This window comes from Somniosus microcephalus, unplaced genomic scaffold (genome assembly GCF_052327205.1).
Source record: "Somniosus microcephalus isolate GS21.2 unplaced genomic scaffold, FLI_Smic_1.0 unresolved_chr1, whole genome shotgun sequence".
Taxonomy (NCBI): domain Eukaryota; kingdom Metazoa; phylum Chordata; class Chondrichthyes; order Squaliformes; family Somniosidae; genus Somniosus; species Somniosus microcephalus.
This window is the reverse complement of record NW_028225179.1, coordinates 149,076,914-149,089,740: the sequence shown is the minus strand read 5'-3', so window position 1 is coordinate 149,089,740 and position 12,827 is coordinate 149,076,914.

Below are 12,827 nucleotides of genomic sequence, written 5' to 3'. Positions count from 1 at the left end.
GCAATGAGACCTGGGTGTCCTTGTGCACCAGTCGCTGAAGGTAAGCATGCAGGTGCAGCAGGTGGTTAAGAAGGCAAATGGTATGTTGGCCTTCATAGTGAGAGGGTTCGAGTACAGGAACTAGGATGTCTTGCTGCAGTTGTACTGGGCCTTGGTGAGACCACACCTTGAGTATTGCGTGCATTTTGGTCGCCTTATCTGAGGAAGGATATTCTTGCCATGGAGGGAGTGCAGCTAAGATTCACCAGACTGATACCTGGGATGGCAGGAATGATGTATGAGGAGAGATTGGGTTGATTGGGCTTATAATTGGAGTTTAGAAGAATGAGAGGGGATCTCATTGAAAGTTATAAAATTCTAACAGGACTAGACAGACTAGATGCAGGAAGGATGTTTCCGATGGCGGGGGAGTCCAGACCCAGGGGTCACAGTCTAGGGATAAGGGGTAAGCCATTTAGGACAGAGATGAGGAGGAATTTCTTCACCCAGAGAGTGGTGAACCTGTGGAATTCTCTACCACTGAAGGCAGTTGAGGTCAATTCAATAAATATATTCAAGAAAGAGTTAGATATATTTCTTAAGGCTAAAGGGATCAAGGGATATGGGGAGAAGGCAGGGACAGGGTACTGAGTTTGGATGATCAGCCATGATCTCATTGAATGGCGGAGCAGGCTCGAGGGGCCGAATGGCCTACTCCTGCTGCTATCTTCTATGTTTCTAGGATGACACTCCAGTGCAGTCCTGAGGGAGCGCTGCACTGTTGGAGGTGCTGTCTTTTGGATGAGACGTTAAGCCGAGACCCCGTCTGCCCTCTCAGGTGGACATAAAAATCCTATGACACTATTTCGAAGAAGAGTAGGGGAGTTATCCCCGGTGTCCTGGGCCAATACTTATCCCTCAACCAACATAACAAAAACAGATTATCTTGTCATTATCACATTGCTGTTTGTGGGAGCTTGCTGTGTGCAAAATGGATGCCGCATTTCCCACACTACAACAGTGACTCCACGACAAAAGTACTTAATTGGCTGTAAAGTGCTTTGAGACGTCCGGTGGTCGTGAAAGGCGCTATATAAATGCAAGTCTTTTCTTTTCGTTTTCGTCTCCCCCACAAGTGGAAACATCTCCCCTATGTCTACCCTATCACACCCCTTCATATTTTGAAAGAACACTATTACTTCACCCTCAGACTTCTCTTTTCTAGAGAAAAGAGTCTCCAGCCTGTTCAGCCTTTCCTGATACATATATCCTGTCAGTTCTGGTATTATCCATGTGATTCTTTTTTTGCACTTTCCCCAGTGCCTCTATATCCTTTTTATAATATGGAGAGCAGAGCTGTGCACTCTACTCCAAGTGTGGTCTATCCACGGTTCTACATAAGTTTAACATAACTTTTCTGCTTTTCAATTCTATCCCTCCAGAAATGAAGGCCAGTGCTTTGTTTTGCTTTTCTTATGGGCTTATTAATAAGAATTTACAGGAGGGTCTTTTCACCTTAACCTTTTGGATGTAGTTAGTTGCCACTTTCTGCCTTAAACTATTATGGGCTGGTGCCAAATTAGGGCACTGGTGTTTTTGCTATGGCCTCGTGACCCCTGGAAGTGGAGGGAAACTGCCCAAACACATTTCACTCAGGGCATTATGCAAAATCACTGCAACCCCACCACCCCCCCAACCGCCCCCTCACCCTATCCCATTTCAGCTTGCTTAGGTTTCAAATTGATGCTTACCCCCACCCAGAACCCTCAAGAAAGAACACAGCAGACTTGTCTTTGCACCACTCCTCGGAATAAAGGAAGTCACCCACATGACTGCTGATTAAATCTAAGGGAGCGCTAAGCTCACCAGCTTCCTGTTGACTTTGTTGAGAAAGGGAGAGGAACTAACACTCAGTTAGTGATAAGCTTTTCAACAATCAGATAGCTCTTTCCCTTCTGGGGCCTGTTAATTCTCCCGTTTGTCTTCCACAGCAACTACTGGCAGTTTATCCACCACAAGAGCGAACTCCACAGCACCCAGCCGGAAATGTAGGTTCACGCGATTCATAACTGTCTCCCTTTTTTGTTTCGTGCCCGTCTTTCGATTGCTGAACGTGTGTTTAATTTGTTAGTTCGAATTTCCCACAGTGCCTCTGAGAGCTGGAGCAGAACATGGTGAGAGGAGGTTCGCGGGGAGCAGAAACACAGACGTAGACCAGTTGGGCTGAATGGCCCGTTATTGTGCTGTAGACCTCTATGTAATTCAATGTAAAAAGACTGATAAACCACAGTGTCCACCAACTGGCGCTAGAATAGGGTCACTGGTACTATTGCTGCCCCTTGAATGAGGGCTGAGATGCCCAATCTCATTTCACTTCAGGCTTGTACAGTCGGCAGGGGAATCGGGTCTTTCACCCCATGGGTCCGAACAGGACTGAGACATGGGTTCCAGCTCGGCCTTGGGTTTGTTGGAGGCAGGAGCTTGTGTTTGTAATCACCCAGTGGAGAAGACCAGAGTGTGGGATCTGTCCATGCATTGCAGGTGTGTCGGGAGGCACTGGCAGGGGGTTTGGGAACCACTGGAGAATTGAATGGTTTAGGAGCTCTCCGGCATCGTTCACGTTCTGGGAGCAGTCAGTGTGGGGTGGGGAGGGGGGAAGGATTGGGCGGACAAGCTGGAGCTTGGTAGATGAGTGGTCCAGTTTATGACGGGAGTCTTGCTGCTAGGGTAGCACTGCAAAGTCCTGGGTTTCAGCAACACGGGGAATGGGTGTCAGAGGGGTGTGGCAGCGCTGGGTTGTGGTGTTCAGCGTTGGTGCAGTGAAGGGGACACTGAGATCTGGCAGCACTGGTGGAGGGAAGCATGGGGTTTGACCCCCCACGAGAGGAATGCAGGGGGCTTTGGGTTAGGGAGCAGCTGAAGGGGGCACACTGGAGTGGATCAGAAGCATCAACAGAATGGCATGAATTGGGTGTAACACTGGAGAAGAAAGGAGCTGCCATCACCACCACAAGAGGTTAGGCAGCAGCCATGGCCATAGCAGGGTGTCTGAAAGTAGTTGCAGACACAACAGAACCAATAATACCTGATTCAGTGGGGAAGGGGTGGTGCGGGGAGGCTCACCTCAAAATAATTCCAGGGTGTTGCAGCAACTTTATTTATTCAATGTAATCTATTGGTCCGAAATGCACCATTGGATCATAGAAACATAGAAACATAGAAGATAGGAGCAGGAGTAGGCCATTCAGCCCCTCGAGCCTGCTCCGCCATTCAATGAGATCATGGCTGATCATCCAAATTCAGTACCCTGTCCCTGCCTTCTCTCCATATCCCTTGATCCTTTTAGCCTTAAGAAATATATCCAACTTCTTCTTGAATATATTTAATGAATTGGCCTCTACTGCCTTCTTTGGTAGAGAATTCCACAGGTTCACCACTCTCTGGGTGAAGAAATTCTCCTCATCTCTGTCCTAAATGGCTTAACCCTTATCCTTAGATTGTGACCCCTGGTTCTGGACTCCCCGACCATCGGGAACATCCTTCCAGCAGCTAGTCTGTCCAGTCCTGTTAGAATTTTATAAGTTTCAATGAGGTCCCCTCTCATTCTTCTAAACTCCAGCGAGTACAAGCCAAATTGACCCAATCTCTCCTCATACATCATTCCTGCCATCCCAGGTATCAGCCTGGTGAATCTTCGCTGCACTCCTTCCATGGCAAGAACATCCTGCCTCAGATAAGGCGACCAAAACTGCACACAATACTCAAGATGTAGTCTCACCAAGGCCCTATACAACTGCAGCAAGACATCCTTGTTCCTGTACTCGAACCCTCTCGCTACGAAGGCCAACATACCATTTCCCTTCTTAACCGCCTGCTGCACCTGCATGCTTACCTTCAGCAACTGGTGCACAAGGACGCCCAGGTCTCGTTGCACTTCCCCTTCTCCCAATCAATTGCCATTCAGATAATAATCTGCCTTCATGTTTTTGACACCAAAGTGGATAACCTCGCATTTATCAACGTTATATTGCATCTGCCATGCTTCTGCCCAATCACCCAACCTGTCCAAATCATACTGGAGTATCTCGGCATCCTCCTCACAGCACACACGCCCACCCAGCTTTGTGTCATCTGCAAACTTGGAGATATTATATCTAGTTCCCTCGTCCAGATCATTAATATATATTGTGAATAGCTGGGGTCCAAGGACCAATCCCTGCGGTACCCCACTAGTCACTGCCTGCCACTTGGAAAAAGAGCCGTTTATTCCAGCTCTTTGCTTTCTGTCTGCCAACCAGTTCTCTATCTAAGTCAATACCTTGCCCCCAATCCCATGTGCCTTAAATTTACACGCTAATCTCTTGTGCGGGACCTTAACGAAAGCCTTTTGAAAGTCCAAATACACCACATCCACTGGTTCTCCCTGATCTATTCTACCAGTTACATCCTCAAAAAATTCCAGTAGATTAGTCAAGCACGATTTACCTTTTGTAAATCCATGTTGACTTTGTCCGATCCGGTCACTTTTTTCGAAGTGCTCTGCTATTACATCCTTTATAATGGACTCTAACATTTTCCCCACTACCGATGTCGGGCTTACCGGTCTTTAATTCCTTGTTTTCTCTCTACCACCTTTTTTGAACAGTGGGGTAACATTAGTTACCCGCCAATCCATGGGCACTGTTCCAGAGTCTAACGACTTTTGGAAGATGACCAGCAATGCATCTACCATTTCTAGGGCCACTTCCTTAAGTACCCTAGGATGTAGATTATCAGGCCCTGGGGATTTATCGGCCTTCAATACCATCAATTTCCCTAACACCATTTCCCTACAAATACTGATTTCTATCAGTTCCTCCCTTTCATTAGATCCTATGTTCCCCGACATCTTTGGGAGGTTATTTGTGTCCTCCTTTGTGAAGACAGAACCAAAATATGTATTTAGTTGGTCAGCCATTTCTTTGTTCCCCATTATAATTTCCCCTGATTCTGAATGCAAGGGACCTACGCTTGACTTCACCAATCTTTTTCTCTTCACATATCTATAAATGCTTTTACAGTCAGTTTTTATGTTCCCTGGAAGCTTACTCTCATACTCTACTTTCCCCCTCTTAATTAATCCCTGTCTCCTACTTTGTTGAATCCTAAGCTGCTCCCAATCCTCAGGTTTACTGCTTTGTCTGGCCAATTTATATGTCCTCTCCTTGGATCTTATGCTATCCCTAATTTCCCTTGTTAGCCACTGTTGAGTCACCTTTTTTGTTTTATTTTTATGCCAAACTGGGATGAACAAATTCTGTAGTTCATCCATGCGATCTTTGAAGGTTTGCCATTGCCTATCCACCGTCAATGCTTTGAGTGTGATTCCTCAATCAATCCTACCCAGCTCGCACGTCATACCATCGTAGTCTCCTTTATTTAAATTCAGGACCCTAGTCTCTGAGTCAACTACTTCACTCTCCATCTTAATGAAGAATTCTATCATATTATGATCACTCCGACCCAAGGGGCCTTGCACAACAAGATTGCTAATTAATCCTTTCTCATTACATAATACCCAGTCTAAGATGGCCTGATCTCTAGTTGGTTCCTCGACATATTGGTCCAGGAAACCATCCCGTATACACACCAGGAATTCCTCCTCCACAGTATTATTACTAATTTGGTTAGCCCAATCTATATGTAGATTAAAGTCACCCATGATAACTGCTGTGGCCTTATTGCACGCTTCTCTAATTTCCCATTTAATGCCATTCCCGACCTTCACATTACTGTTTGGAGGTCTGTATACAACTCCCACTAATGTTTTCTGCCCCTTGGCATTTCTCAACTCTGCCCATACAGATTCTACATCATCAGAGCTAATATCCTTCCTTACAATTGTGTTAATCCCCTCTTTAACCAGCAATGCTACCCCACCTCCTTTTCCTTTTTGCCTATCTTTCCTGAATATTGAATACCCCTGGATGTTGAGCTCCCAGTCTTGGTCACCCTGGAGCCATGTTCCCATAATCCCAATCACATCATATTTGTTTACCTCTATTTGCACAGGTAATTCATCCACCTTATTACGAATGCTCCTCGCATTAAGACACAAAGCCTTTAGGCTTGTTTTTTTAATGCTCTTAGATCTTTTAGAATTATTATTTACTGTAGCCATGTTTGTTTTAAACCCTTGATTTCTCTGCCTTCCACTTTTGTTTTCCTCCTTCCTGTCTTTTGCTTTTATCCTTGTTTCCCTTTCCTCTGTCTCCCTGCTCAGGTTCCCAACCCCCTGCCATTTTAGTTTAAACCCTCCCCCAGAGCACTAGCAAACACTCCCCCTAGGACATTGGTCCCGGCCCTGCCCAGGTGCAAACTGTCCGTTTTGTACTGGTCCCACCTCCCCCAGAACTGGTTCCAATGTCCCAGGAATTTGAATCCCTCTCCCTTGCACCATTCCTCTAGCCACGTATTCATCTGAAATATCCTTCTATTTCTACTCTGACTAGCACGTGGCACTGGTAGCAATCCTGAGATTACTACCTTTGAGGTCCTATTTTTTAATTTACCTCCTAACTCCCTATATTCAGCTTTTAGGACCTCATCTCGGTTTTTATCTATATCGTTGGTACCTATATGCACCACGTCAACTGACTGTTCACCCTCCCCTTCCAAAATGTTCTGCAGCCCCTCTGAGACATCCTTGACCCTTGCACCAGGGAGGCAACACACCATCCTGGAGTCTCGTTTGCAGCCACAGAAATGCCTATCTATTCCCCTTACAATAGAATCCCCTATTACTATAGCTCTACCCCTCTTTTTCCTCCCGTCCTGTGCAGCAGAGCCGCCCCTGGTGCCAGGAAGTTGGCTGCTTCTGCCTTCCCCTGATAAGTCATCCCCCCCCCCCCAGTATCCAAAGTTGTATATCTGTTTGAGAGAGGGATGGCCACAGGGGACCCCTGCACTACCTGCCTGTGCCTACTACTCTGCCTGTTGGTCACCTGTTCCCTTTCTGCCTATGCAACCTTTACCTGCAGTGTGACCAACTGATTAAACGTGCTATTCACGATGTCCTCAGCATCGTGGATGGTCCAGTATGTATCCAATCGCAGCTCCAGCGCCGCAATGCGGTCTGTCAGTAGCTGCAGCTGGATACACTTCCTGCACACATGGTTGTCAGAGACACAGGAAGTGTCCCTGAGTTCCCACATAGCGCAGGAGGAGCATACCACGGGGCCGGGCTGTCCTGCCATGACTTACACTTTAATTAATTCAAATTAAATTAAATCAAATCAATCCCACCAATTACACGACAGTTAAATGATATACTCAAGAGCCCTTGTTTAACAGCAGTCCCCACTACACAACAGATCCCAGATCCAATTTCAACGCAGGAACGGGCAGCAATCCAAGTCAATAATTGAGGAGCTGGCTGTGGCGAAGAGCTGGCATGACATCCCCTGCTAGAAATGCTGCCACTTTAGCCTTTCCTTTGACCAAGTTCAAGTTAGCCTACATAACTGCAGTGAGTGCAGCTGGGGACTTTATTGCCCGGTACTGGTTTCTCCGTGGCAAATGGCCGCAGAACAAAGTGGCTACAAGCAAATTTCTGACATTATTTTGAGGCGGGCGCCATTTTAAGCAAACCCGCCTCTTGGGAAACTGACGGGATAGCATGGAGCGTGAAATTGGGCGGGGTGTAAATCCGAGGGATATCCGCCCGGAGAGTTAGGTTAAAATCACCTCAAAATATTGTAAGATGCAGCTCCAATTTTCCTATCACCCAGAATGGCTTTGATTACTGTTAACTGGTTAAGTTTTTTACCCCCCGTATATTGTTTTTATAGAATCACAGAATCATAGAATATTACCGCACAGAAGGCAGCCATTTGGCCCATTGAGCCTCTTTGGTAGAGCTATCCAATCAGTCCCACTCTCCCCTGCTCTTTTCCCATAGCCCTGCAATTTTTTTCCCTTCAAGTATTTATCCAAGTCCTTTCTGAATGTTACTATTGAATCTGCTTCCACCGCCCTTTCAGGCAGTGCATTCCAGATCATAACAACTCGCTGTGTAAAAAGAAAATCTCCTCATGTCGCCTCTGGTTCTTTTGCCAATTACCTTAAATCTGTGTCCTCTGGTTACCGACTCTTCTGCAACTGGGAAAAAAAATCTCCTTATTTACTCTATCAAAACCCCTCATGATTTTGAACAGCTCTATCAAATCTCCCCTTAACCTTCTCTGCTCTAAGGAGAACAACCCCAGCTTCTCCAGTCTCTCCACAGAACTGAAGCCCCTCATCCCTGGTACCATTCTAGTAAATCTCCTCTGCACCCTCTCCAAGGCCTTGACTTCCTTCCTAAAGTAATTCATAACAATTAATATTATTCGGCTCAAAGTCCTATTTATGAATGGTCAGTTTGCTTATATCTAACATGTGCCACGTTAGCATGAACCCATCAATTTTACTTTCACAGATGTGTACTATGCTGTAGGACAATCAGTGCAGCTTACGTGTGAGCCATTGAATGGAAATTTACACCTGCTGTTGATAGAAAACCTCAACCTTTGTTCATGATGAATACTGGGCAGTTCAAGAATATAAGCCAGGCAGGAAATAATGGAATTATGTTACAAGATTCATCACAACGTATCCCGAGTGTGCAGATCGCTGATGCTGGAGAATACGTCTGTCATATGTACGAAAGGGAACATATTGAAATGTACATGTTGAACGTTCTTTCTGGTGAGTCCTTCTCATGACTGTTTTATGTCGGCCCCTCGGACATCTTCTTTCCCATCCGGAAAGCACATGTGGTGGAGATCTACCTTGGGCTACAGCGCAAAGCGGGCAGTATCGATATTGGCCGCCCGTTACATGCCCAGCCCGATATTCAGTTCCATTGACTGCGATATGGGGCGGGGAGTATAACAGACGACCCCATGCGATAACACCCGGCCAAGATGCATTTGTTGCACCTGTTTTCCAGACTAGCCTCATAATCCTGAATTCTAACTTGGAGGGGGGTGCGACTAATGTTCCCAGTAAGCTGCGCTTCGTTCTGCGCGGCCTGTTTCTTTTAGTGCGCGGTCCCTTTAAATTTTCGTGCATGCGTGATATTTACAGTGGGGAAGCCGGTGAGTGGCCTGCATGGGACCTTTCCCATTGGTCCGCGGCCTCACGGCCTCACAGCTTAGAGGGAACGTTGGGTGCAACGAATATTCACTAGTTTGTTTCCTGGCATGAGAGGGCCGTCCTATGAGAAACAAAAGAAAGACTTGCATTTCTATAGCGCCTTTCACAACCACCGGATGTCTCAAAGCGCTTTACAGGCAATGAAGTACTTTTGGAAGTGTAGTCACTGTTGTAATGCAGGAAACGCTGCAGCCAATTTGCGCACAGCAAGCTCCCACAAACAGCAATGTGATAATGACCAGATAATCTGTTTTTGTTCTGTGGATTGAGGGATCAATATTGGCCAGAACACTGGGGATAACTCCCCTGCTCTTCTTCAAAATAGTGCTTTGGGATCTTTTATGTCCACCTGAGAGAGCAGATGGTGCCTCGGTTTAACGTCTCAGCTGAAAGACGGCACCTCCGACAGTGCCGCACTCCCTCAGCACTGCACTAGAGTGTCAGCCAAGCTTTATGTGTTTAAGTTCCAGGAATGGGACTTGAACCCACAACTTTTTGACTCAAAGGCAAGTGTGCTACCAACTGAGCCACTGGCGGACACAGCTGTGAGGCAAGAATGCATAGGCTAGGCCTATATTTTCTGAGGTTTAGAAGAATGAGAGGCGATCTCATTGAAATGTATAAAATTCTTAGAGGGTTTGACCGGGTAGATGATGAGAGGCTGTTTCCCCTGGCTGGGGACTAGGGGGCACAGTCTCAGGATAAGGAGTCGGCCATTTAGGACTGAGATGAGGAGAAATTTCTTCACTCAGAGGGTGGTGAATCTTTGGAATTCTCTACCCCAGAGGGCTGTGGATGCTCAGTCGATGAGTGTATTCAAGACTGGGACTGGTAGATTTTCAGACACTAAGGGAATCCATGGATATGGGGATAGGGCAGGAAAGTGGAATTGGGGTTGAAGATCAGCCATGATCTTATTAAATGGTGGAGCAGGCTCGAGGGGCTGTATGGCCGACTCCTGCTCCTATTTCTTATGTTCTTATAAGGGATTGGCCCAGTAGTTCTTTTATCGCACCATCTCCCCTGAGTTTCTGTGACAAGAACTGTTCACAATATTCAAGGTGCTCTCTGACCAGAGCACTGTACAGTTTGATCGTGACTCCCTATTGGTTTTGGCTATGTAGTTGTTTGTGTTGATTGCTGCTCTACATTGGTTGGACATGTTGGAGGTTGAGTCTCCTGAGCCTCTTCAGCCTCTCTTGCTTCTGAGTCAGAAGGTCGGGGGTTCAAGCTCCAGTCCAGAGACTTGGACACATCATTTTGGCCGACACTCCCAGTGCAGTACTGAGGGAGCGCCGCACTGTTTTGGATCAGACATTAAACCGAGGTGCCATCTGCCCTCCCAGGTGGACGTAAACATAGAAACATAGAAGGTAGAAGCAGGAGTAGGCCATTTGGCCCCTCGAGCCTGCTCCGCCATTCAATGAGATCATGGCTGATCATCCAAATTCAGTACCCTGTCCCTGCCTTCTCTCCATATCCCTTGATCCCTTTAGCCTTAAGAAATATATCTAACTCCTTCTTGAATATATTTAATGAACTGGCCTCTACTGCCTTCTGTGTTAGAGAATTCCACAGGTTCACCACTCTCTGGGTGAAGAAATTCCTCCTCACCTCTGTCCTAAATGGCTTACCCCTTATCCTTAGACTGTGACCCTTGGTTCTGGACTCCCCGGCCATCGGGAACATCCTTCCCGCATCTAGTCTGTCTAGTCCTGTTAGAATGTTATAAGTTTCAATGAGATCCCCTCTCATTCTTCTAAACTCCAGCGAGTATAAGCCCAATCGACCCAATCTCTCCTCATACGTCATTCCTGCCATCCCAGGTATCAGCCTGGTGAATCTTCGCTGCACTCCCTCCATGGCAAAAACAACCTTCCTCAGATAAGGCGACCAAAACTGCACACAATACTCAAGATGTGGTCTCACCAAGGCCCTGTACAACTGCAGCAAGACATCCTTGTTCCTGTACTCAAACCCTCTCGCTATGAAGGCCAACATACCATTTCCCTTCTTAACCGCCTGTTGCACCTGCATGCTTACCTTCAGCGACTGGTGCACAAGGACGCCCAGGTCTCGTTGCACTTCCCCTTCTCCCAATCTATTGCCATTCAGATAATAATCTGCCTTCCTGTTTTTGACACCAAAGCGGATAACCTCGCATTTATCCACATTATATTGCATCTGCCATGCTTCTGCCCAATCACCCAACCTGTCCAAATCATACTGGAGTTTCTTGGCATCCTCCTCACAGCACACACGCCCACCCAGCTTTGTGTCGTCTGCAAACTTGGAGATATTACATCTAGTTCCCTCGTCTAGTTCATTAATATATATTGTGAATAGCTGGGGTCCTAGCACCAATCCCTGCGGTACCCCACTAGTCACTGCCTGCCACTCTGAAAACGACCCGTTTATTCCAACTCTTTGTTTCCTATCTGCCAACCAGTTCTCTATCCAAGTCAGTACCTTACCCCCAATCCCATGTGCCTTAACTTTACACGCTAATCTCTTATGCGGGACCTTATCGAAAGCCTCCTGAAAGTCCAAATACACCACATCCACTGGTTATCCCTTATCTATTCTACCAGTTACATTCTTAAAAAATTCCAGTAGATTAGTCAAGCATGATTTACCTTTTGTAAATCCATGTTGACTTTGTCCGATCCTGTCACTGTTTTCCAAGTGCTCTGCTATTACATCTAAAAGATCCCATGGCACTATTCAAAGAAGAGCAGGGGAGATCTCCCCGCTGTCCTGGCCAATATTTATCCTTCAACCAACACCACTAAAACAGGTCATTATCTCATTGCTGTTTGTGGGACCTTGCTTAGCGCAAATTGGCTGCTGCATTTGCTAAATTACAACAGTGACTTTACTTCCAAGTACTTCACTGTTAAGCGCTTTGGGACGTCTTGAGGTTGTGAAAGGCGCTGTATAAATGCAAAATCTTTCTTTCTTTGGGTGATAGTGTAAAACGGGCGATATCAATTCAGCCACTGGTTATACACCTCTCTCAATTTCCCTTCAAATTGCAATCAACCGGGAGGGGCGTATAACGCGGGCAGCCAATTCATTGTCATCCATTTTGCACTATCGCTAAGAGTTAAAATTGTCCCCAATTGGGATAAGAAGCAATTTGGAATTGTCTGGGGAACGGAACGGGGAATTCTTGGGAACACACTTGAGACGAGCGGACTCCTTACCCCATAAATACCAGTTCCATCTCTGCCAAGCATTGCGCTGGCGACGTATGACTATTCTTTTATTTCTGTTTCAGTAACTGCCAACATCGACAGACCCATACAGGCTGGGGCACAGCTCACGCTGACTTGTTCAAATGCGCACAGCAAAAATACTGAATGTTTCACTCTGACGTGGAAAGATACAAAAGGAGAGACCATGAAGTCGGGGACGGAGAGCAGTTTAGATTTCAAGCTCACTGTCAGTGCCTCTGACAGTGGGAATAATGTGACCTGCACAATCAAATCCAAGTCTGGCGGGGGGACCAACATCAACTACCAGCTGCTAGTATGCGGTAATGTTGCCAAATAAGTAACTTCTTGCTGTTAATCGCAGGCTAGTTCTATAAAATATCGAACTGAAACCAGGGTAATTTTAACCTAACACTCCGGGTAGGAATCCCACGGGATCGGGTGGAACGCCGGTTT